Raw genomic sequence first — 25,038 nt, forward strand, 5'->3', positions numbered from 1 at the left:
ATTATTTCAACCATTTTTTTATTGGTCAGCCTGTTTCGTGCTTTGGTGTGTGTGTTCCCAAACAAGGAGTAGTTGCGTTCTGACGCGGCTGATGTTGGTGGGATTTGGAGGATGATGGAGGCAACAGGGGAAAGAGCCTCAGATCCACAAAGTCCTTTCCACCAGGTGGCTGATGAGATATGTTGGCACGACATCCATATTGCATCTCCAGCTCAAGTCCTTGCTTGGAAGTGTACTTCACCAGACTGCCAAGAACCTTGCCCTTATCCAGGCCATGGTGGTGAGACATTGTAGTGATGACACCAACAGACAGGACGCTCTTGCCAGCATTCTTGGGGTCCAACATGTACACTGCGGCATGCATGGGCTTCAGGCAGAAGTCTTCATGCTTTTGATGTATTTCAGAAATGCAGTTTCCTCTGCTTGGAGCAACAGTGAATTGGGCAGGGCAGTACAGATTTCTTCTCTTACATCTGCAAGCAGAGTCTGAACATCAGACAGGATGGCATTGTCTCCCTCAATCCTTGCATAGGTTTAGGTTTCAGGCTGCTTACCACTCTCTCCCAAAATAAATCATCCAGGAGAATCCTCTTGATGGGGCTGTCCATATCAGCAGACTGTGATATGGCCATTTCTTGGAGAGACTCATTTCCCTCCAGGAGACTGTCAAACATGATGACAACACCACCCCAACAGGTGTTGCTGGGCAACTTCAATGTGGTGCTCTTATTCTTCTCACTTTGCTTGGTGAGGCAGATTGCTGCTATAACTTGATGACCCTTCACATACTTAACAATTTCCTTGGCTCTCTTGTATAGTGTATCCATTGTTTTCACTGCCTTGACATCCTTGAGGAGCAGATTTAATGCATGAGCAGCACAGCCAATAGGTGTGATGTGAGGGTAGGACTCTTTCCAAGGCTGTCAATTCCATGCATAGTCGAGCATCTTTTCGTGACAAAATATTGCGCTTAAAACGGGCACGTATTTTTTATCCAATAATGACATAGCGCCCCCATAGGTTGAACAGGTTAAGTGTGCTTTCTCTAATTCTCTCTTTCTCTCTTTCTTTCTCTCTCTCGGAGGACCTGAGCCCTAGGACCATGCCCCAGGACTACCTGACATGATGACTCCTTGCTTTCCCCAGTCCACCTGGCCGTGCTGCTGCTCCAGTTTCAACTGTTCTGCCTTATTATTATTCGACCAGGCTGGTCATTTATGAACATTTGAACATCTTGGCCATGTTCTGTTATAATCTCCACCCGGCACAGCCAGAAGAGGACTGGCCACCCCACATAGCCTGGTCCCTCTCTAGGTTTCTTCCTAGGTTTTGGCCTTTCTAGGGAGTTTTTCCTAGCCACCGTGCTTCTACACCTGCATTGCTTGCTGTTTGGGGTTTTAGGCTGGGTTTCTGTACAGCACTTTGAGATATCAGCTGATGTACGAAGGGCTATATAAATACATTTGATTTGTATACAGTGTTTGCAAATGAAGTAAGGAGGTAAGGCAATAAATAGGCCATAGTGGTGAAGTAACTACAATTTAGCAATTAACACTGGAGTGATAGATGTGCAGATCAGGATGTGCAAGTAGAAATACTGGTGGGCAAAAGAGCAGAAAAAAACTAAAACAAATATGAGATGAGGTAGGTAGTTGGTTGGATGGGCTATTTACAGATGGGCTGTGTACAGCTGCAGCGATCGATAAGCTGCTCTGACAGCTGATGCTTAACGTTAGTGAGGGAAATATAAGTCTCCAACTTCAGGGATTTTTGCAATTCATTCCAGTCATTGGCAGCAGAGAACTGGAAGGAAAGGCGGCCAAAGGAAGTGCTGGCTTTGGGGATGACCAGTGAAATATACCTGTTGGAGCGTGTGCTACGGGTGGGTGTTGCTGTGGTGACCAGTGAGCTGAGATAAGGCAGAGCTTAACCTAGCAAAGACTTATAGATGACCTGGAGCCAGTGGGTTTGGCGACGAATATGTAACGAGGGCCAGCCAACGAGAGCATACAGGTCAGAGTAGTGGGTAGTATACGGGGCTTTGGTGACAAAACGGATGGCACTGTGATAGGCTGCATCCAGTTTGCTGAATAGAGTGTTGAAGGCTATTTTGTAAATAACATCTTCGAAGTCAAGGATCGGTAGGATAGTCAGTTTTACGAGGGCATGTTTGGCAGCATGAGTGAAGGAGGCTGTGTTATGAAATAGGAAGCCGATTCTAGATTTAATTTTGGATTGGAGATGCTTAATATAAGTCTGGAAAGAGAGTTTACAGTCTAGCCAGACACCTAGGTATTTATAGTTGCCCACATATTCTAAGTCAGAACCGTCCAGAGTAATGATGCTACTTTTGTCAGAGGTTGCTTGGCCAGATGATTCTGCATCTTTGTTGCATTCTTCACATATGATTTGGCACAGTATTTGCAAATGTACACAGCTTTTCCTTCTACATTAGATGCAGTGAAATGTCTCCACACATCAGATAGTGCCCGTGGTATTTTCCTATAAAGATTAGAAAAAATGTGTAAAAAATAAAGAAATACAATTCCATGTACAGATAAATAGTTAAGCTGTTAGATTGAACAATTCCTTTGTTAGATAAATGTTTTCAAATGAAACCTGTATGGAAACAGGTGAAGTAACACTCCTCAGTTAGCAGGCTCAAGCAAGCTAAAACCAACATGGTAGCAAAAACTAACGAGCAGAAATTATTAACAAGTTAGAAATTATTTAAGGCTACTATTTACTAGTTAACAAAAAAAATCATGTATGTCATTTATAATATTTTCAACCCACCCAGTATTGTGATCAAAACTTACCAGAAAGCATGTAGACCTTGGCTCAGACAGTGTAGTAGTGTGGGCTCAATAGCATCTCATTAGTGTGCAAAATCTTGGGAATCAGCTATACATGTGATGGAAGAGTGCACTGTGCATGCAGAGGGTTGCAATTCCATTGACTTGGGATAGTTTAACCAAAATATGCCACAAGACCTAGAATTGCCTTATGTGTATCCCACAAAAAAAGGTTCACTGTTATAAGCTAACCTTTTTTTATGAATTTAAGCTAAATTCCCCAAATTCCCGGGTTTAACTTCCCATGGAAAATTACCAGAAATTTACCGGAAAATTTCCGACCCTTTGCAACCCTAGTTAAAACTATACATTTGATATCATGGATAGTCAGTCCTTGCATCCATAGCTCTGAGTGGTATGATTTCTCCAGCCCCTGAGCTTTTTACCAAAATAGAGGCAGGGTCTCCGCTTTGTTATTGCTTCAATTAAGGACTCAAGCTTTAAATCTTGGACGGTTAGTGAATTACATTTTCCCAGAATGACTCTTCACACACGACAATCTAGTGACCATAAATCAATCATCATCTCACATGGGTGATCTTGGAAGACCTGATGGCCTGCAGATAGCCTTCTGTTATTATATATATATATATATATATTATTATTACATCTCAGGCACAAATGTTCTGACTTGCTTCTCAGCCCACCACGGGGTTTGACTCATCTCTGTAAAATCAGGGGTCTGTTATCATTTCTCCCTCCGTCTCTCCCTCCACATTCCCAATTCCTGGAAATATTACAAGCGGAAGGTCAGCCGTAGGAAAATGCCTTTCAACCTTTCCCCATAGTTAAAGACACTCTACACTGCATTATTTCTTCAAACAAACAGAGTGAGATTGAAAAGCCATGGGCTCTGGTAAAACTCTTGCCCAGGTTTGAAGCAGCATGACCTGGCCAGGAGGTGGGGGACACATGGCCCATCTGAGAGAACAGCAGGTAGAAGCGTCCTGGGGATGGCTAGACAAAGAGCCTCTCTGTTCACCATGTTGGTTTTTACAGGGGACGAGGATCCATGTCGGGCAGGACAAGGGGTGTGTCTCTTTTCCTTAGGATCTAGATAGAAACAGAGTGGAGAATAGATGGGTTCCTACAATGCACATCCCATAGCTTTCAGAGGACTCTCGTTTCTTCTAAATTGTGTCCTGTACTACTGATATAAAAATGTAAGATATCTCCTGGAACATGCCCTGAGATGACAGAGGTGAACCTAAAGCCAGTGAATGTAGTCATTTTCTATTCATTTTCTATTATTAACTGTTTATTGTACAAATGTAAATCCCAAGTCTGGACACATTTTCACAATCATTAAAACCTCTAGTGACTCCCCATCCCGCATGCGGGTGCGTAATCATCGCCTGACACTAATTAGCATAACGCTACGGACATAAATATTCCTAGAAAATATTCCTATTCATGAAAATCACAAATGAAATATATTGAGACACAGCTTAGCCTTTTATTAATCACCCTGTCATCTCAGATTTTCAAAATATGCTTTACAGCCAAAGCTAAACAAGCATTTGTGTAAGTTTATCGATAGCCTAGCATAGCATTTTGTCCAGCTAGCAGCAGGTAACTTGGTCACGGAAATCAGAAAAGCAATCAAATTAAATCGTTTACCTTTGATGAGCTTCGGATGTTTTCACTCACGAGACTCCCAGTTAGATAGCAAATGTTCCTTTTTTCCAAAAATATTATTTTTGTAGGCGAAATAGCTCCGTTTGTTCTTCACGTTTGGCTGAGAAATCGCCCGGAAATTGCAGTCACGAAAACTGCGAAAAATATTCCAAATTAGCTCCATAATATCGACAGAAACATGGCAAACGTTGTTTATAATCAATCCTCAAGGTGTTTTTCAAATATCTATTCGATAATATATCCATCGGGACAATTCGTTTTTCAGTAGGACCAATTGGAGTAATGGCTACCTCTGTATTTTACGCGAGAATCTCTCTGGGAGCATCAGGTGACCACTTGTGCAATGTAGCCGCTTACGGGTATTCTTCAAGATAAATGCGTAAAACTACGTCACAAATGCTGTAGACACCTTCGGGAATACGGAGAAAGAGTAATTTGGTCGATAGCCCATTCACTGCTCAATAGGGACTCATTGGAGCGCAGCGCTTTCAAAACATGAGGCACTTCCGGATTGGATTTTTCTCAGGCTTTCGCCTGCAACATCAGTTCTGTTATACTCACAGACAATATTTGTAGAGTTTTGGAAACTTTAGAGTGTTTTCTATCCTAAGCTGTCAATTATATGCATATTCTAGCATCTTGTCCTGACAAAATATTCTGTTTACTACGGGAACGTTTTTTTCCAAAATTGAAAACACTGCCCTCTAGTCACAACAGGTTTTAACAATACCAGTCAATTCATGTTCTGGCCTTTGCATATGAGTTTATAATTATAATATCATCCAGTCCGACACTCTCAGAATAATTAAGACTGGGTTAATTAAAGACTGGTTTGGGTTCCATCTCTACTCTGAGACATTCGCGCAGTCGGCCTATAAGTAGGGTTTTAAGATAAATCCCTTAACTTACAAAGCATATGTTCTACGTGAACTTCATGTGAGGACACAGAATTTCCCCCAAATCCTGTCTATTGGCGTTCTGTATGTGGCAGCAAGGAGGTCAAAGGGTACACAGAGAGACGGCAAATAAGTCATTACTCATATTACCACGATTAAAGCATGCAGGATGATTTGTCAAGTCTCAATTAAGACATAACCATGGGGGTGCCACATGGTTCCACATTAAAGACTTACATTGGAGTCTGAGACTCAGACATTTAATCTGGCGGCAGGTCAAGAAGTCAACTGTCAAATTCAATCAAGGTAACACTTTACATTAATTAAGGTATACTTAAAAAGCATTCATAAATGGGTTTATTAGTAGTTAAAAAAGGTTATTTGTAAGTTTATAGATAGTTTATAAATATGTAATAAACCGCTATAATACATTGGCTGAAATCATTACCTCAATCAGTCGATTTGCATTGCTGACAAAATCAACATAGTTAGATCCAAACAGTTAATAAATACTAAGTAAGTTATTTCCTGTACTTAATTTCTTCACAAATCGTTTATTTGATTATTTGTAACAAAATTTACCCTGTAAACCAGAGTGACCCAGTGGATTAGTCACTAGTTATTGGAATTAAAGAAAGTACATAGAGTTGGATTGTGAACGCAACTGTACAGCAAGTCCCTCTCCCTACGTCACCCTACATTGTGAAACTGTTCCTTCATCTCATAATGACTGGTTAAATTTGCTCACTACGTCATGTTTGTTCTGTACCTGGAAGGCTGAACTGAAGAATACTGTAGATGCATAACTAACTGGGTCAACTTGGCACCATGGTTTCCCCAATGATGACCCCATGAACCTTTGGCCGCTGTCTCACTATTGTAAACAATATGAATGTGTTGAAAATTACCCTTTGTCACCAAAGCCCCATATACTACCCACTACTGCAACCTGTATGCTCTCGTTGGCTGGCCCTCGTTACATATTCGTCGCCAAACCCACTGGCTCCAGGTCATCTATAAGTCTTTGCTAGGTGAGGCTCTGCTAATGTGTTATTTTATTCACAAATCAGTCTACCGGTAGCCTATGTGGAATGTGCCAGTATCCTATGTGGAATGTATTTTCAGACAGGATTTTTGTAAATCTTTCTTGGTTTTATGCTGTCTGTAAGTTCCCATCAAATAATGTAACCTATGTTCTAGCTAGTAGATACTGCCAGACAAAAAAGAACACTTCTACTTAGACTGCCTGTCTGCCCTACTGCTATTTGAAAGTATGTCATCTTCATATACACTGAATGTACAAAACATTAGGAACACCTTCCTAAAATTGAGCTGCACCCCTTTTTTCCCTCAGAACATCCTCAATTCATTGAGGCATGGACTCTATAAGGTGTCGAAAGCGTTTCGACTCCGTGTAGAGTCCATGCCTCGATGAATTGAGGATGTTCTGAGGGGAAAAAAGGGGTGCAACTCAATTTTAGGAAGGTACTGGCACATTCCACATAGTTTACCGGTAGACTGATTTGTGAATAAAGTAACACATGAGCAGAGCGTGTTAAGATTGTTTAGCTCTGGGGGGGGCGAGGTGTCCTGGGGGGCGATGCCACCTTGGGTTGGAAACTTGTGAACGACTGGGATTGGCTGGTATCCACAGGAAATGCCTCACGTTTCTGGACCCTGCACTGTGTGACATTGCGGGTCATAATGAGATTCAGGTGCCACATTCCTTTAACAGGGTAATTTTCAACACATTCATATTGTTTACAATAGTGAGACAACGGCCAAAAGTTCATGGGGTCATCATTGGGGAAACCATGGTGCCTACCTGACCCAGTTAGTTATGCATCTACAGTATTCTTCAATTCAGCCTTCCAGGTACAGAACAAACATGACGTAGTGAGCAAATTTAACCAGTCATTATGAGATGAAGGAACAGTTTCACAATGTAGGGTGACGTAGGGAGAGGGACTTGCTGTACAGTTGCGTTCACAATCCACCTCTATGTACATTGGCTGAAAAAACGCAATGACTCTTCACGGGAACCAATTTGGAGGTTGAATCGATTCCGTTACATAATCTTCCACTCTGTGTAAAGAGAGGAAGATTTATTTACCATTGGTGTAATATGCAACAACACAGACGTGAGATATATATTCCTTACCAATACTCAATTTAAAGTTAAAATTAAATGTAATCTTTAATAATTTTAAACAAAATCTTAAATGTGCTCTTAATTGCTGATGTTTTACTGTTGAATCGCTGTTTCTGGGATCCTGAACTAGTTTCCACCAGTCTCATGCTGTGGGGTCCCTGTCATGGGCCTCAAGACCTCCTGGAAGAACACTTGAAACCTACATGGACAACATCGGCCTATACACTGGTCTCAGAACAGAGGACCTACAAAACCAGCTGTCATGAACAACAGAGAGCTATTGCATGCTATCATCCGGAACATTGCAACGCCTTAAGCAACACAGAATCTGCAAAGTAGTCAAGGTAAGCAGAACAGAGAACAGTTCTTCAATTGTGAGTCATTCTCTTTGGAATTGGAATGAGTTCAAAGAACCTGTAATAGAACATATACTTTTGGCACAGAAGTGACCCCTTGACCATGGAGGTAAGTCCAATAGCGTAGGCCTTCAGTACACAGTCAGTGTATTGCTCTCATCCATTAAATGTAATTCATCCATTTCAGTCGTTGGATGGTTCCATGTTGAGAGGAGAAAATGCTTGATCCAACCAATTGTCCCCCAGTGAGGGATTGAAACGTGCTAAAATTCACAGGATTCCTGTGCTGTTTCCTTTCCTTGTCATATACTATACAGTAAGAGTATATTGTCTCTGATCAGATTAAATTAATATATTTTAATATCAAGTATTCTCACACCTTTCCTGAAGCACAGTTGGCTTGACTGCAGGGAAAACAATCTTGGATTTAAACTGCTTTGTCTTTCATAATTTTCCCAGAAAGGTCTGGGGTATAACTCTAAGCTGGTTGTGAATGTCAGCGTGCTGTTGATGCTGTTGTTGTTGTGGACTGACACAGCTGCCTGTAAAGCTCCTTTAGTACCGCCCCCTGGGTGGCTGGGCCCCGAGGGCCTCACATTATAAAAAGTCTGTCTCTGTGGTGACCAGCCTCACTGACAAAGAGGGGGTCATCAAACGGGGGGCGGGCAGGTCATTAAAGGTAGTGAACATGAGCCACCCTAAATTACCTAACCATGAAGCCGGTCTCAGAGCATTTCGTATTATTCTGCATATACATTAGTATGATTTAGGTTTAGTATGATATGTTACATTTCATATGGTATGTATTTATTTGTAGATGTCCATCACCCATTTCGTATGATATGTTACTAATTACAATTGGTATTATTTGCAAAACGTACAATATGTTACGAATTTGCGAAACATATGATATGTTACGAATTCTAGCTAGTTGGCTAACGTTAGCTAGGCTAGGGGTTAGGGGTTAGGGCTAGGGGTTAGGGTTAAGGTCAGGGGAAAGGTTGACTAAAAAGGTCAAAGTCAGGGGAAGGGTTAGCAAACTTACTAAGCAGTTGCAAAGTAGCCAAAAAGTAGTAAGTCATTGAAAAGTCCAGCTAAATGCTAAAGTTGTCCGTGATGAGATTCAAACTTGCAACGTTTGGGTTACATTTACATTTACATTTAAGTCATTTAGCAGACGCTCTTATCCAGAGCGACTTACAAATTGGTGCATACACCTTAAGACATCCAGTGGAACAGCCACTTTACAATAGTGCATCTAAATTTTTTTAGGGGGGTGAGAAGGATTACTTACCCTATCCTAGGTATTCCTTGAAGAGGTGGGGTTTCAGGTGTCTCCGGAAGGTGGTGATTGACTCCGCTGTCCTGGCGTCGTGAGGGAGTTTGTTCCACCATTGGGGGGCCAGAGCAGCGAACAGTTTTGACTGGGCTGAGAGGGAACTGTACTTCCTCAGTGGTAGGGAGGCGAGCAGGCCAGAGGTGGATGAACGCAGTGCCCTTGTTTGGGTGTAGGGCCTGATCAGAGCCTGGAGGTACTGAGGTGCCGTTCCCCTCACAGCTCCGTAGGCAAGCACCATGGTCTTGTAGCGGATGCGAGCTTCAACTGGAAGCCAGTGGAGAGAGCGGAGGAGCGGGGTGACGTGAGAGAACTTGGGAAGGTTGAACACCAGACGGGCTGCGGCGTTCTGGATGAGTTGTAGGGGTTTAATGGCACAGGCAGGGAGCCCAGCCAACAGCGAGTTGCAGTAATCAAGACGGGAGATGACAAGTGCCTGGATTAGGACCTGCGCCGCTTCCTGTGTGAGGCAGGGTCGTACTCTGCGGATGTTGTAGAGCATGAACCTACAGGAACGGGACACTGCCTTGATGTTAGTTGAGAACGACAGGGTGTTGTCCAGGATCACGCCAAGGTTCTTAGCGCTCTGGGAGGAGGACACAATGGAGTTGTCAACCGTGATGGCGAGATCATGGAACGGGCAGTCCTTCCCCGGGAGGAAGAGGAGCTCCGTCTTGCTGAGGTTCAGCTTGAGGTGGTGATCCGTCATCCACACTGATATGTCTGCCAGACATGCAGAGATGCGATTCGCCACCTGGTCATCAGAAGGGGGAAAGGAGAAGATTAAGAGAAGAGAGAAGTTGCTAGACGTTCAAGTTATATGGCCGATCAACTACCTTACTTTTGTTTTTGCCTTATAATAATAATATAATATAATATTATTATTATTTTTACCTTATGTAACCGTCTGTTATATTTAACCATATCAACTTAACATATCATACCACTTTGATTGTGAGCTGTGTGTCGTAGCGGTCTGTGTGGAGTAGTGAGCTGTGTGTTTGTGTGGCGTATTGAGCTGTGTGTCTGTGTGGCGTAGTGAGCCATCTGTCTGTGTGGCGTAGTGAGCTGTGTGCCTGTGTGATGTAGTGAGCTGTGTGTCTGTGTTATAGTAAACTAGGTGTCTTTGTGGTGTTGTGAGCTGTGTGTCTGCCTGGTGTAGTGAGATGTGTGTCTGTGTGGCATTGTGAGCTGTGTGGCATAGTGAACTGTGTGTATGTGTGGCGTAGTGAGCGGAGTGTCTTTGTGGTGTTGAGAGCTGTGTGGCATAGTGATCTGTGTGTCTGTTTGGCGGAGTGAGCTGTGTGTGTATGGAGGAGTGAACCGTGTGTCTGTGTGGTGTAGTGAGCTGTTTGTCTGGTTGGCGTAGTGAGCTATGTGTCTGTGTGGCGTAGGGAGCTGAGTGTCTGTGCGGGGTAGTGGGCTGTGTGTCTGTATGGAGGATAGAGACGTGTGTCTGTGTGGTGTAGTGAGCTTTTTGTCTGTGTGGCGTAGTGAGCTGTGTGTCTGTGTGGCGTAGTGAGCGTTGTGTCTGTGTGGCGTAGTGAGCGTTGTGTCTGTGTGTCGTAGTGAGCTGTGTGTCGTAGTGAGCTGTGTGTCATAGTGAGCTGTGTGTCGTAGTGAGCTGTGTGTCTGCGTATAGGGGTGAGCCGTGTGTCTGTGTGGTGTAGTGAGCTTTGTGTCCGTGTTGCATTGTGAGCTGTGTGGCTTAGTGAGCTGTGTGTCTGCGTGAAGTAGTTAACTGTGTGTCTGTGTTTTGTAGTGGTCTGTGCGGCATATTGAGCTTTGTGTCTGTGTGGCGTAGTGCGCTGTGTGTCTGTGTGGCGTAATTAGCTTTTTGTCTGTGTGGCGTAGTAAGCTGTGTGTCTGTGTTGCATAGTGAGCTGTCTGTCTGAGTGGCGTAGCGAGCTGTGTGTCTGCCTGGCGTAGTGAGCTTTTTGTCTGTGTGGCATAGTGAGCTGTCTGTCTGAGTGGCGTAGTGAGCTGTGTGTCTGTGTGGCGTAATGAGCTTTTTGTCGTAGTGAGCTGTGTGTCTGTTTTGCAAAGTGAGCTGTCTGTCTGAGTGGCGTAGTGAGCTGTGTGTCTGTGTGGCGTAGTGAGCTGTGTGCCGTTGTGAGTTGTGTGTCTGCCTGGCGTAGTGAGCTGTGTGTCTGTGTGGCGTCGTGAGCTGTCTGGCGTAGTGAGCTTTGTGTTTATGTGGCGTAGTGCGCTGTGTGTCTGTGTGGTGCTGTGTGTCTGTGTGGCATAGTGAGCTTCTTGTCTATGTGGCGTGGTGAGCTTTGTGTCTGTGTTGTGTAGTGAGCTGTGTGGTGTAGTGAGCTGTGTGTGTTGTGTGTGAGCTGTGTGGCGTAGTGAGCTGTGTGTCTGTGGTGTAGTGAGCTGTGTGTCTGTGTGGCGTAGTGAGCTGTGTGTGTGGTGTGTGAGCTGTGTGGCGTAGTGAGCTGTGTGTCTGTGGCGTAGTGAGCTGTGTGTCTGTGTTGCGTAGTGAGCTGTATGGCGTTTTGAGCTGTGTGTCTGTGTGGCGTAGTGAGCTGTGCGTAGTGATCCAGACAGAAGCATTGCCTTTCATGGGGCAACTTGGGCCCTGAATGCACTACTGAGACATGTTGAGGACAACCAGTCTATCACATTACAGGAAGAATCATTTTTCCTGTTTCAATAATGAACAGGATGCAAGTGGTCCATATAGACGGCCGAGCAGCTTTGACCTCCAACCTCCTCACCATACCTCCCCTTCACATCTCCCCATCACACCCCTCCACCACACCTTCCTACTAGCTTGATTTAGATTTAGGTCAAAGGGTTGGTTGTTCGGTCAATAACCAATAAGATATACCACAGAAACTACTTCCATTCCTATCATTGACACTTCTGTAGCAATTGTTGTGTTTCTCAGACAAGTCAGTCAATGAATGGGTATTGGATAAGATATATTTTGCCTCGTGGCATCACCAATGATCCAGGATCTGGGATGGAAAGCTGGATCCCACTGAAGGATGGAGACAGAGGCCAAACTCAGTGGGTAAGACAGTGTTTTGGTAAGAACCCAGCAGTTTGATACTTTATGTATCATACAGTCCTACTGGATGATTATTTACTTATTTCAAGCAGACAATGTATTCAGGAAATAAACAGACAAAGTTGACATTTTTCCACTTCCCAATAATAGGAAGTGCTATTACATTGCTCATAATTGTTTTCCCCTCAGTAAAATAGAGCTCAAACACGACAAGCCAATTAACAGAGTTCTGAAACAAATACCCAGTGGTGATTATTTTATTTTATTATAAAATCACACATTAAAAGCACATCATCACCACATCAAAGTCATAAGTCTTTGTCAGGACAGTTCTGGGGTCTAAGTAACCCCCCTACCAGCCATTCTCAACACGGGCATGGACACACACACACACACACACACACACACACACACACACACACACACACACGATTTCCTCAGGGGTGGAAACCAAAATAACAAGTGCATGTGTGGCAGTATAACTCAACCAAGCCTGGTGCAGAACCATTAAATTTAAACAATTAATTTGTGAAGTGTCGCGCAGTCGGTCTATTCATCTGTAGGCGCAAACATTGACCTCTCCAGTCAAAAGGCTCTCTAGCCTTGTTGTTCTCTCTCATTTCTCACCATGAGGTATCTGATCCTCCACTTCCCATTCCAGAGACATGGCATCCTCACAACAGAGACCTTGGTGACAAATCTCAGTATGGCACGGTAACCAATTAGGCTCTTGAATGGGACTCCGGCAAATATGGGTATAGTAGGCGACTAGGCGTGCATATCCAAGTACAAGTGCCTTGCATGAAGCGTAAGAATGTCAATTTGCTAGATATTGCTCTCCACCCAGCTCTATAACATTTCATGATGTAAATCAGGGATGGGCAACTCTGATGGTGGTGGGGGTCATAAAACAATCTGAACTCATCATGAGGGGCCCAGATGTAAATAGACAGGGCATGATGCTTGATTAACATATGTAGGATACGGTTCTGAGAGGTGTTCCAATAGCCTGCCAAAATGCTTCAACTAAGTCTACATGAGCCTACATGGCATTGCTGCATGCATATCGTATGGTTTGTATTGTAGCTACCTTAACCCAACACCTGGTGATCTCATCAGAAGGTTTGGACATCTTGGCGTAATGGTTATAGTGTTTGCTTGACGAGTCCGGATCAGGGCTACCCACCGAATTCGCTACGGTACATTACAGGCAGTAAAAACTAAGGACATGAAAGTAGCCCACCGTGCGTTTCCGATTATTTCCTCACCACGCGCACAGAGCAAACCTTGAACGAATAGAATATATAGCAGGGGGGGCGGAACTTAAAACAAGCTATACAGCTCAGCTATAGTCCATTTACAAATGCGGTTAATCTCTCAATGAACATTTTTCTTTTACTACAAACTACATGAGATAATTGAGTGCGCGTTCTTATATCAGAGATAAAAAAGAGAAGAGACCGAGGAGTCAAGAAAAGAAGAAGACAGCGTTGAGAGTAAAGAGTTGTAAAATATATAATTAAACGCGGAATTAATTCACAGCGTGGCACTCGACTCAACTGGTAAGATTTGAACAGTATTTCAATGCTTGCCTCTGTGTAAAGAAACACGATTAATTGATCACTGAATTGTCGAATGTTTTGATTGATTGTTCCACAATTGAATACAGTTAATTCAAAACTGAAGTTCAAGAATCTATTCCATTTATGAAACCCAATTGACGCGTACTGCCAACACGTTGGTGAAGACAATGAAAAAGAAAAAGAACCATTCCTTATTCTCATGAATGAGCAATGCCTGCATATACATATACGATTTAATGTGCCTTATTTCTTATCCATTAGTTTAGTTTTTCCCCTCACAAATATTAATAGGCCAATGGCGTGAGCGCAAATGTCACCAACATGTGCCTTAGAAGAAAACGGTCAGTTCGTTTCATTGTGTCTTACTCGTCCAGACCTTGGTGCCTTGAAGACTACATAAAAAAACACATTTCCATTTGATTTTGCCACCTACACAATATCTTGTGCACTCCATGTGTGTTGGCACATGTGACTCAAGTTTCATTGCCAGATAGCATAACCATTAAAAAAACAGAGCATGCATGGCCCCTGAGAGTACCTAAATGAATGGTATAATGGTCTATGTATATGATTTTGTAAGGAAACCCCCTCACTGAATGAGACAACATGTGATGGGTATGTGGGACAAATGATATCCATTGTGCTAATCAATTTATTTCTATTCAATCAGATTTTTTAAAGAGCAAGTCTTTTGTTGTATATAGGTCCCCCCTCTCCCCCACATAATGGAGCAATAGTACCTCAGACATTGGGGACTTGAAGCGCATGATTCTTAGTCTGTGCATAATGGCATTCTTTTATTTTAAACAAGCTTTTTCAGGCCAGTATAAGTAGCCTTTGCCCATACTTTGTTGAAATATGAGTCCTGGTCATGTGGAATGTAGCAGTGGAAAAGTATTATAGACCGCATGGGGGACCATTTATTTCCCAGTATGCCTACCTCCCACACTCCCACCTCAAAACCAATGATGCATATAAACCCTGGATTGCTGATGCTATGTATTGGCCATTGAGAGGCTCTGAAGCCACTGGTCGGCCGTATTGACATTCCCCAGAAGAAGCAGTCCTCCTTAGGAATGAATGTAATTCTACAGTATGTCAATTATATGTTTTAAGTACTAAATTACATGTATTTAAGTGTGTTGTTGTTGTAGTGGGGACAGTAACAGAACTTTCCAAAAAATATACTTAAAGGAAAATGTTTTTATATATATTTTTTATGTTAATGTTTAGCTCATATACTATTATTTAAATGTATGCACTAGGGTGTCTGTAATATAATAAATATGGAAAAAAACAAATGTAGACATTAATAAATGTATTTCTATAGCTTCCAAAATATGTTTTACAATGGTGGTTAGAAAGTGCCAAGATAGACAGGTGGAGGCTTCAAAACAGCACCCCCTGTCAGTCATCTAGTGTACATATAAATCAATGACCATGTTTACATGCTCAGAGTATTCCAGATAGTGGCTCATAACCCTCGTAAGGTCTTATTCAGGATAAGCTGTTTACATGCACCTTTGAAATCCCATTCACGAGTATACCTGTATCGATTAATTAAATAATATTTATAATTTAAGTTCATATGGGTTTAACAGAATGTTAACTGAAATCTGGACACTGACTATAGGCCTATAACATCTCACATGTAGTATAATATGATATTAACTCCTGCAGAATTATGCATTTCTTGCAGTAGAATTGTACAACAAATGTTAATTTTGTCTCGGAAACAGGAGTGGAGAAATATGACTTATTTCTTTCAGCACCTCTTGAGAAAATGCAAATGCGTGTGTAACGTGTTACCTGTGCCATTGTCAATGCAAGCACACAGTCTTTCAACCTCATCAAATATGCACTCAAGACAAACTGAAGTCTTATCAGAAAACCGGTTAAACTGATGACATTTGGACATTTTGCACGTGAACAATCTCTTCACTGTTTTGGAGTTATTGCGTTTTCTCCCCGGTCCGTAAATGAAACAGAGAACTTTACCGGTGAGGCTGGAGAACAGGGCTGATAAGCAGGGCTCCAGTCATTGACCCCCCCCCACCCCAACTAGGGCATGGCGTGTTGGAGTAGCTGATTGGTTGACCTGGCTCCGCATTCAAGATGGGATTGGAGGGGTGGCTGGTAGGTCTGTCCTGGGACCAGGCTGGATGGGAAAGAGGCAGCTGTGCTCTCCTGTCAGTCTGAAGTGAAGAGCCCTGTGAATAGTTCTTTTTGAGCCAAGCCGCCAGCTCCGTTAAAGTGGAGTTTATTCTTATCCCAGTCCTTTCCCTATCTGGCCCGGATGGGTCCCCTTCAGACATGACCTTGTCATTTGACACTCTGTATTTATATGGATCAAGTCACAGGACAGTTACCCGTCTTTGTTTATGTTTATTATGTATTGTTCCCGCCACCTATAGGGTCCTTATATAGCTGCTGGTGCCTGACTGAAGTTGTACTGGTGAGGTTTCCAGCCCAGCATATTCCAAAGGATGCCATGCCAAGCCATTGCTTTCATGAAGGAATGCTGATAGTTATGACTGTATAATTTTCCTAGTTGGTACAGTACTGTAGTATGTCACCGTACATGTCTGAAATAATATTTAAATATTTAGATAAGATCATATTATGATCTTCCATGAAAAACTAACAATATAACAGCTGAAGTATAAAGCTGCTGTAAAGAGGCCTTACTGGAGCCTCACAGGGAAACTGGCCTTCTGGCTGCTGCTGTACAACTCCTGATATACCGCTTCATTAAAACACTACAGCCATTAAACTATGATCGCGCAGCTATGATTGAAGGTGTTTTATTCCGACAGGAGCTTTGAATAACCGGAGTAAATCAGAGTTCAGCATAGTGCAATCTCACACAGACAGAGACCGACAGAGCGTGTGATGTTACAGAGTCGTGTGAGGCAGACCTTTAGTTTGCACAGTCACAAGTGTAAGTTGAGCCAGTGGAGCTGTCCTGACCTGGGCTCAGACCCAAAGTTGTGCCTCAAGTGTCAGAAGAAGCGAAGCCTGGAGTCTTATTGCAAAGTTGCCCTGTGGCTAACACTCTGTTACTAGGCTGTTTCTTAGAACTATATTCTAAGTAACCAGCTAACCTCTATAATGAAGTAAGCTCAGAAAGTTTGCCAGAACCAAACCAGAGAGGAGGGAGGGAGTTTGCATCACAAAATGGTTTGTGTTGGCTTTGCTTAACCAGGTTTGTAAAAGGGAGGGGTTCATTTGCGTAAAACAATTTTCACATGTTGTGTTTTTACCAGGTTTGAAAATGCTTTGGTTGCACTTTGTTTGCTTGGTTTGAGGACAGGGGTAAAACACTTTTGTAGTGCACTCCTCCTGTGTCTGTTTGGTTGGATCAGGTTTTAGGTGAACAGTATCTGTGTAGCTCTGTTAATATTGCTTACGTGCCTGGCACTCACCATATTCTAGAGCTCTTTTATGACTCTTGACCTTGACTAACCTTCTGTGTGTAGATGTCACATTCTACACCAGTGTGTTGTCATAGAGCTACTACATCCATTAACCATGTGTTACTACACCATGCTATGGAAATTGAGAAATCATGTGACTAAACTGAATAAAAAGAAGAAGAAACTACACTATGATACCATCACATTTAAGGTATGACCCAGATGCAGACAGTGTTGAAGAAACAAAAGTTTATTCCTTAAACGGGGGTAGGCAAACAACAGGTCAAAGGCAGGCAGGGGTCAATAATCCAGAGAGGTGGGGTAAGTGTTAGATTAATTTACTTATGTGTTCATTAACCAATTAAATTAAAACACTGTCTGTTTCTAAGAGGTTCTTATTTGCATAAAATGGACAGAGACCAGCCACCAAAATGAGCCAATAGCGTTTATTCTCGAGAGCTCTGGTCATAATACCATGTACATTGGTTTATATACCTCACATTTCGTCATAAATGTCCCTCCTCCTCTCAGATACAATGGCAATATAGTTCACAAGCCTTCTCACATTGTCTGCCACCTGTTAAACAATCTACAACAAGCCCACGGTCTCTCCCCTCCCTGGGTGGGGACAGAATGTCCTGTAAGGACCATAGTATTCCAGCCGGTCTGACGATAGCTCCATTAGTTTCTAACAAGGAACAGAAAGTCCTTGTTCTAATTCTTGACTAAAACTACACACATTATATTCAGTATTACGATTATAATAAGATTCATACATTCATACAGTAACAGAGTAGTATTCTGTTTAGTTATAGTTCTAAGTTAAATGTATACATAATTTAGTCATTCATAAAAATCCCATAACAGTAAGGTACAGGACGGCAGGCAGTCTTAGGGTCAGGGCAGGCAGAGAGGTCAAAACCGGGAAGGACTCGAAAACAGGAGCAGGGGAACAAACGCTTGTAGGTTTCACAAACAAATTGAACTGGCAACAGACAAACAGAGAACACAGGTAGAAATACACAGGGGATGATGGGCGACACCTGAAGGGGGTGGAGATAAGCACAAAAACAGGTGAAACAGATCAAGGTGTGACAGAAATAAAGATTAATGCCATAAAGAATGATAGTAAAAAGATTTGGAACACCTTAAATTATATTTTGGGGAAAAAAGCAAACTCAGCTCCGTCATTCATTGAATCAGATGGCTCATTCATCACAAAACCAAATAATACTTTAATGTTTTTTTCATTGGCAAGATTAGCAAATTTAGGCATGACATTCCAGCAAAAAACGCTGACACTACACATCCAAGTATATCTGGCCAAATTATGAAAGACAAGCATTGTCATTTTGAATTACATAAAGCCCCCTACCCTCGTGCCTTGAACCTCGCGCGCCCACCTCTATTTCAGTGGATACAGCTGGAGAACTGCAAGGCAATCCCATTGTGTGCCACTCGAGAGCCATGACCCATATGACGATATATATTGTCCTGCTAACAATAGGGTTAATAATATATCTGTGAGAATGTCCAAGGGGCATTTATATAATTCTAAATTAATACAAAAAATAAGTGCTTTGTTTAAAAAGTAACAATATTTTGGAGATGATTTCGTTTTCAAATAAAGTCAAATGAGTGAGAAAAAGGCCACTCTTGAACATGGGGTGAGATATTGTTACTAATTTGTAAATAAAGCAAGTTTGTTATTTAGAATGATTTATTTCTGTTTTTCGAGGGAGAGAAACCAAAAACTACAGTCATATCATGGATCTCCCAGTTGAGACAGGCTCAGATATTGAACCAGCATCTGTAACAACACAGGCTGCACTGTCTTAGACCACTGCGCCACAAAGGCACTGTACAATGTGACTGGTCGGGAGTAGGCTCCAGTACTACAGAGACACCAAAAGCATAATCAGAGCTCTAACTCCCCCTTGCGCTGGCCTGGAGAAATGAAGTAGTGACGCAGGGTACTGTACTAAACCACAAATTACCTCTAAATCCCGCAGCATAATCGCAAAACTTTTAGTGGAGCAACCACTGTATGTATGCGGATGACTCAATACTATGCATGTCAGCTACTACAGCGACTGAAATGACTGGAACACTTAACAAAGAGTTGCAGTAAGTTTCAGTGGGTGGCGGGGAATAAGTTACTCCTAAATATTTCTAAAACTAGGAGCATTGTATTTGGGACAAATCATTCACTAAACCGTAAACCTCAACTAAATCCTGTAATAAATCATGTGGAAATTGAGCAAGTTGAGGTGGCTAAACTGTCATGGTCAAAACATATTGATACAACAGTTGCTAAGATGGTGAGAAGTCTGTTCATAATAAAGTGCTTATCTACCTTCTTAACAGCACTGTCAACAAGGCAGGTCCTACAGGCCCTAGTTTTGTCGCACCTGGACTACTGTTCAGTCGTGTGGTCAAGGGAGGAAGAGATGCAAATCCAAACTAGAACATTTTGCCCCACAGGTGCAAAAAGGAACTTAGGAAAATTGCATTTGGCTCAGAACAGGGCAGCACAGCTGGCCCTGGGATGTACACAGAGATCTAACATTATAATATGCATGTCAATCTCTCCTGGCTCAAGGTGGAGGAGAGCTTTTCTTCATCATTACTACTTGTATTTATGAGAGGTATTGGAATGTTGAATGCACCGAGCTGTCTGTTTGAACTACTGGCACACAGCTCGGACACCCTTGGGGCGGCAGGTAGCCTATTGGTTAGAGCGTTGGGCCAGTAACTGAAAGGTTACTGGATTGAATCCCCGAGCTGACAAGGTAAAAATCTGTTGTTCTGCCCCTGAACAAGGCAGTTAACACACTGTTCCTAGGCCGTCATTGAAAATAAGAATTTGTTCTTAACTGACTTGCCTAGTAAAATAAAGGTTCAGTTTAAAATTACCCCAAAAACCTGCCACAAGGGATCTCTTCACAGTCCAGAACAGACTATGTGAGGTGCACAGTACTACATGGCAGGGTAGCCTAGTGGTTAGAGTGTTGGACTAGGAACCGGAAGGTTGCAAGTTCAAACCCCTTGTTCTGCCCCTGAACAGGAAGTTCCTAGGCTCTCATTGAAAATAAGGATTTGTTCTTAACTGACTTGCCTAGTCAAATAAAGAATATTCCACATCAAGTAACTGATGCAAGCAGTAGGATGTGATCTAAAAAAAGAGATAAAAGTACACCTTATGGATCAGCGGGACTGTGAAGCCACACAGACATATACATACACATGGATTTTGTACTGTAGATATGTGGTGGTGGAGTAAGCACCTGAGGGTGAACAGTGTGTTGTTTTTAAAATTGTATCAACTGCCTTAATTTTGCTGGACCCCAGGAAGAGTAACAGCACTCAGAGGGTGTTCTTTAATGGAAGCCTCTCCAACATAATCCATAATAAATAAAAATACAAATGGTCTATGGAAAGTACCACAGCTATCATGGTTTTCCATTACAGTGGGATCACTGGGTTACATATCAAATATCATGTCACCCTGGCTTCAGTACATTTCAATGGTTTCCCGCAAGCTATTATAATTGTCGCCTGACGTGACAGAATTTGATGAGACGTGTAACGGAGAAGAACAGCTGCATTTCTCAACGTGGACTGTTTGTGCCCATGGCCCAGGGGCATCCCAATCCCATCACACAGTCGCTGGATCCAGTCCACTTGGCTGTGTTCTCTGTGTATGTATCTCCATGCACACTTTTAAGGTGTCAGGTAGCCTAGCAGTTAGACTGTTGGGCCAGTAACTGAAAGGTTGCTGGTTTGAATACCTGAGCCGACAAGGTGAAAAACACAACCCTAATTTGGGAGGCGTAAGCCCAGGCAGTGTGAGAATGGGATGGTGGGTGAGACGTCTACAGCGTTCATCCCAGTTCTATTGCTGGAAAACCGTTTGGTTCCACTCTCTCTGAAATACAAGGTAACAAACTAGCGAACAACTATGAAAAAACTGCTGATGGGAAAAGTACTTTACAGACAGCCCAAGGTTCATCTAGGGAGGAAGAGATGCAAATCCAAACTAGAACATTTTGCCCCACAAATATTTTATATTGGCATTATACTGCAGATTAACATTACTCACGTAATCACAAGCCGCATAAAACAATCGATGATGTCGTCATGTCAAAGCAAATGTTAAGTATGAGTTCATGTTTTTTTTAACTGTAGGTTGCATAACCTGCTTCTGCAACGAGAGAGACAATACCCCTCCTACACACACACACACACCCTATTGTCAACTTTGCCAATGTGGACTGCAGAGGGTCCCATCCCATTCAGAGGGCTGCCAGGCAGGAGGGAAAGTGATCATGTGTCCCTTTGTCTCTGAGCACTCAGCGGGCACGTGGCTAAGGAGGGTGAGGAGCAGGCACTACCAGGATCTTTGTGTTGGCACCTCGTGGTGGCTGCTCCTGACACACGGCCTGGGCAGTGGGCATCTCCTCATCCATCCACACGTGCCCATTGCCCACTTAGCCCCTTTCACCCCCGGCTCCGTGCTCGATTAATGACAGCACTCAGGCTCTTTCAACTCACCTCATGTCAGAGGTGTGTCCTATGAAGCAAGCGAGATCTACTCAGGGTTTTCGAAAGCTGACCATTTTCAGTTAGTTTGACATTCCAGCTCAGGCTACACCTGTACTACGATATTGCTTGTCCGCCTGCCGCTAACACTAGCAGGTTTGTAACTGCTCGTGCATGTCACACGTGGCTAGTGAATGCTGAACTTTTCATTGAGACAATGCTGAAACACCAATCCATGTGCAAGTCAATGCGAAAATTTTCATTAGTGCTGAAATCCTAATGAAAGTGAAGTTATCTTGTGAATTCAGCAGGCTATAGTGTGAAATAGGCTTTTAGAAAGTGTTGTCTGTATTTGATTACTAATCGTTAATGCTTTGGTGTTTTTATCACAACCATAAGCACTGTTTTCCCACTCTTATCGATTGTATTGATTATACAAAAGTGTCACTGGCGTGAAGTTTAAAATGCGTAATGTGTAATGTAATATATTTTAACATGACTATTTTTAAACAAATAACATTTGATTAAAATGCACCATACCGGCTGTATTTCTGTATGGTTACTTTTACCCCCCAATTTCGTGGTATCCAATTGGTAGTTACATCTTGTCTCATCGCTGCAACTCCCGTACAGACTCAGGGAGAGGCAAAGGTTAAAAGCCGTGCGTCCTTCGAAACACAACATAACCAAGCCGCACTGCCCACTTAACCCGGAAGCCAGCCACACCAGTGTCAGAGGAAACACCATGCACCTGATAGGCTAATTGACATCATTTGAGTCAATTGGAGGTGTACCTGTGCATGTATTTCAAGGCCTACCGTCAAACTCGGTGCCTCTTTGCTTGACATCATGGGGAAATCAAAAGAAATCAGCCAAGACCTCAGAAAAACAATTGTAGACCTCCACAAGTCTGGTTCATCCTTGGGAGCAATTTCCAAATGCCTGAATGTACCCCGTATGAACACCATGGGACCACGCAGCAGTCATATCTCTCAGGAAGGAGACGTGTTCTGTCTCCTAGAGATGAACGTACTTTGGTGCGAAAAGTGCATATCAATCCCAGAACAACAGCAAAGGACCTTGTGAAGATGCTGGAGGAAACAGGCACAACAGTATCTATATCCACAGTAAAACGAGTCCTATATCGACATAAACTGAAAGGCCGCACAGCATGGAAGAAGCCACTGCTCCAAAACCGCCACAAAAAAGCCAGACTACGGTTTTCAAATGCACATGGGGACAAATATCATAATTTTTGGAGAAATTTCCTCTGGCAGAACAGAACTGTTTGGCCATAATGACCATTGTTATGTTTGGAGGAAAAAGGGGGAGACTTGCACGCCGAAGAACACCATCCCAACTGTGAAGTACGGGAGTGGCAGCATCATGTTGTGGGGGTGCTTTGCTGCAGGAGGGACTGGTGCACTTCACAAAATAGATGGTATCATGAGGAGGGATACTTATGTGGATATATTGAAGCAACATCTCAAGACATCAGTCAGGAAGTTAAAGCTTGGTCACAAATGGGTCTTCCAAATGGACAATGACCCCAAGCACATTTTCAAAGTTGTGGCAAAATGGCTTAAGGACAACAAAGTCAAGGTATTGGAGTGGCCATCACAAAGCCCTGACCTCAATCCTATAGAAAATGTGTGGGAAGAACTGACAAAGCATGTGCGAGTGAGGAGGCCTAAAAAACGGACTCAGTTACTACAGCTCTGTCAGGAGGAATGGGCTAAAATTCAACCAACGTATTGTGGAAAGCTTGTGGAAGGCTACCTGAAACGTTTGACCCAAGTTAAACCATTTAAAGGCAATGCTACCAAATACTAATTGAGTGTATGTAAACTACTGATCCACTGGGAATGTGATGAAATAAATAAAAGCTGAAATAAATCATTCTCTCTACTATTATTCTGACATTTCACTTCCTTAAATTAAAGTGGTGATCCCAACTGACCTAAGACAGGGAATTTTTACTAGGATTAAATGTCAGGAGTTTAAATGTATTTGGCTAAAGTGTATGTAAACTTCAGACTTCAACTGTATGTAATGGGGAGTTGATTAAAAATAAATAATCAAAGGGCAAACAATGCACACAATGAAACAGTGAATGTGCAAGAATTGGCGGGAGACAGCCGAGTCATTCTGGAAAGCTGAGTGCACGCATTCTGGAGAGAGGCATGCCTATATCTTTGCCACACACCCCTCCCCTTCATCTTGTCTCAACATTTGTATTTATTATACTCCAGACACATTATCTTAACACATTTTAGATGCTTTTCACTGACAGCCACAACTCAATAATCAGCTAGTCCTATTGCCACGTGTACTGCCCAAATTGTGGGCTTCCCAAAGAGTCATACTGTAGTACAAGCTTGTGATTTGAAACAAAATAAGCTAATGATCCTTTGTACCTAAGTCATGCTTTCTGATGAAGTATTTTGAATTACTTTATTTATTTCTGTATAGAAAGGAGTAAATGTATAATTTTGGTAAATGTATTTAAATGTACTTTAGGGGAAGCTTAGTTTATTAGCCCATTGGACGCACCACGTATTCAAAAGTAGGTTACATTCACTTGTTCCTCCAAAATAATTCCAGCTTTTCCAGCTTCCAGCCAACTTTAATTCAATTCACAAGTGGCTGAAACTATCTCACCGGAGAAAGCATCCGAGCGAGCAAAACAGCGCCCCTCTGTCTTACAATGTGTAGCCAATGTATTTGAGGGGGATAGTATTTTTTGCCAGACAGCATCAGATAAATGGGCTACACATACTGAGCTCGAGAGTTCAACAAATCAAAATATATTTTACATTTGAGATTCTTCAAAGTAGCCACCCTTTGCCTTGATGACAATTTTTCTCTTAGCATTCTCTCAACCAGCTTCATGAGGTAATCACCTGGAATGCATTTCAATTAACAGGTGAGCATTGTTAAAAGTTCATTTGTGGAATTTCTTTCCTTTTTAATGCGTTTGAGCCAATTTGTTGTGTTGTGATAAGGCAGGGGTGGTATACAGAAGATATTTGGTAAATCCAAGACCGTAGACCGTATTATGGCAAGAACAGCTCAAATAAGCAAAGATAAATGAGAGTCCATTATTACTTAAGACATTAATGATAGTCAATCCGGAAAATGTCAAGAACTTTAAACGTTTCTGCAAGTGCAGTCGCAAAAACCATCAAGCGCTATGGTGAAACAGGCTCTCATGAGGACCACCACAGGAAAACAAGACCCAGCAT

At 42.5% G+C, this 25,038-nt stretch overlaps 1 protein-coding gene across 4 annotated transcripts in view; it reads left to right on the plus strand.

Moving 5' to 3' along the window:
* The first annotated feature begins 7,736 nt into the window (after window positions 1-7,736).
* slc38a3b (solute carrier family 38 member 3b) overlaps window positions 7,737-25,038 on the plus strand; it is an 81,122-nt gene continuing 63,820 nt past the window's right edge. Inside the window, exon 1 of one of the 4 annotated variants that reach the window (XM_052526538.1) lies at window positions 7,737-7,885. The gene's annotated coding sequence lies outside the window, so the exon portion shown is untranslated. Of the gene's footprint in view, window positions 7,886-13,381; window positions 13,815-25,038 lie in introns of those variants that run through there. The other 3 variants (XM_052526537.1, XM_052526539.1, XM_052526536.1) reach the window with 3 other exon arrangements.

This window comes from Oncorhynchus keta, chromosome 10 (genome assembly GCF_023373465.1).
Source record: "Oncorhynchus keta strain PuntledgeMale-10-30-2019 chromosome 10, Oket_V2, whole genome shotgun sequence".
Taxonomy (NCBI): domain Eukaryota; kingdom Metazoa; phylum Chordata; class Actinopteri; order Salmoniformes; family Salmonidae; genus Oncorhynchus; species Oncorhynchus keta.